Raw genomic sequence first — 2,201 nt, forward strand, 5'->3', positions numbered from 1 at the left:
TTAATGAGTCTTCCACCAATCCTGATGCTACATTGTTCTTCATATAACTCATACTCTTGGATTGTTTGCTCAACATACAGGTTGAATAAGTATGGTGAAAGAATAAAATCCTGTTGCACACCTCTCGTAATTTTAAACCACTCAGTGTTCCCACCACCACTCGTCTGTCAGTTTGTCATACAGTGGTTGCTTGTGAGTTGCTGTGATTCTGGAAGCTATGGATATTTTAAACACCATCTGAGTAACCCATGGTGGATAGGTTTGAAATGAACTTCCAGACAAAGACAGACTAGGAAGAAGGAGAGACAAATTACTTCTGAATATTTAGTCACTGTCAGATATAGTGCCAGAAAATGTGCCCCTCAGGTTGGAAGACACTCAAAATGTGTCTGGAGAAGAGCTGCCTCCTCAAAGTAGTCAGAAATGACATGAATGGAGTAAAGCCCATGGGAGTAAAACATGCAGGACTTTCATTTGCTGATGGGGCACAGCTCAAAATGAAGAGAAACTGCTGTAAACATCCATTAAGAATCAGAACATGGATGCAAGAAGTATGAATCTAGGAATATTGGAAATTGTCTAAAATGAAATGAAACATAAATATCAATATCTTAGGCATTATTGAGCTGAAATGGTCTGGTATTGGCCTTTTTTTAAAAGTTTTTTTTTGTGAATTATGTTGGCTTACATGCGAGAATATCAGTTTTACATTCATCATATCATATTTCATTTCATTGCAATAATTACAATCCCTTTCATGCATCATCAAACAAAGTGTACACCCCACAGGCCTGCTCCCAGCCATTAGCACACAGCCCCTCTCCCTCCCTGAATCCAGTGTCCCCAGCGGCTCCATTTGTCCAAGTCATCATCTCTGCCACCATTTCTGCATCACTTCTTCTCTGGAGGGTCCTGCACTCCACTCTTCTCATTATTTGGTCCCAGGGACCTCTGCTCTTGGACTGCAAAATAAGTCACTCCCCTCCTTTTGTTACAAAACATCTACCTTTACATTTCTGACCCTCACAGTAAGTCTTGATATCAATTATTAACTCTTGTACCACCTGAGTCTTATCCCCATCTCCTTTCATTAGCCCCATCCCAACTGGTTGGAAATCATTTAGTGGAGACTACCTTCCCCAACCCCATCTGAAACTAGGCTCCTTCTTGAAAGCTTGTAAGCCAGTCACTACTTGCCTATGTAGCCTCTCCCTTCAATTTTGGGTAGCCAATGTCTATGTTGCCCCTCCCTGTCAACCCTGTGTACCAATGGGGTGGGAGTGATTCTTGTAAAGATTTGTTCCCTTTTTTGAGCTACTACACCCATAAGTATAGGTAAAGTTCATCAAACTGTACTAGGATATTCTTTTATTTTTCCTCTTCTTATTTCTTCTAGTTGAGTTCTGATCATCCAGCCTTTGAAGCCTGGTCAAGTGGGTACTATTTGCAAGTATGGGTGTTCTTGTGCATCTCCCCTCACTTCATATCAGCTGGACATTTCACACTCCACTCTAGTATTCTGTGGCCAAGTAACTGCTCTGGGCCCAGGAGTCCCCAGGTCTTGCCACACTGCTGGCAAACCAGGTCTTCACCTGGGTTCATAGGAGTCTATTGAATGTGGTGGGACTTAGCTCCCAACTTCATTGCTGTTTTTCCCCCTCTTCCTCTTATCAGTAAACAATGTGGTCATCAGCCAGACAACATGCCTGCTCAAGTATTCCTTTTGAGTTTTAGTCTTGGAAAGGTGTTTGTCCTGAGGGGAACTGACTGCTTGCCTTGATGGTTCCCGGGTGAACAGCTTTCTTGTTCTTATAGTAGTCAATTAGACTGCCTTTATTGTTTTTTATTTTTCCTGCCAGGATTTCTTTCATGAAGCATCTTCTGTTCTTCTAGCCACTCCAGGCTGTTCTATTTGTCTTTTTAAATGGAAATTTGCCACCTCAGACAATTCTGGATATGGTTCAGAATTCCACCTATGGTCTTCTGCAATGCAGGGGCCCCACAGGAAGCCTCCTTCACTGGGCAAGTTCTAGCACCATTTAAGGAATTCCAATCAGTTACAAGCTGAAGACAGACTTACAAGCTACTATTACTTTCTCTCCCCCTCTAGTGTCTATTTTATAATGATATGCAAGGGAAATCAAGATTCAAAAGACAGCCAAGCATCTTAATATTATTTCCCCTCTTTTCCCCATTCCAAC

Source organism: Chrysochloris asiatica, unplaced genomic scaffold, assembly GCF_000296735.1.
Source record: "Chrysochloris asiatica unplaced genomic scaffold, ChrAsi1.0 scaffold00216, whole genome shotgun sequence".
NCBI lineage: Eukaryota > Metazoa > Chordata > Mammalia > Afrosoricida > Chrysochloridae > Chrysochloris > Chrysochloris asiatica.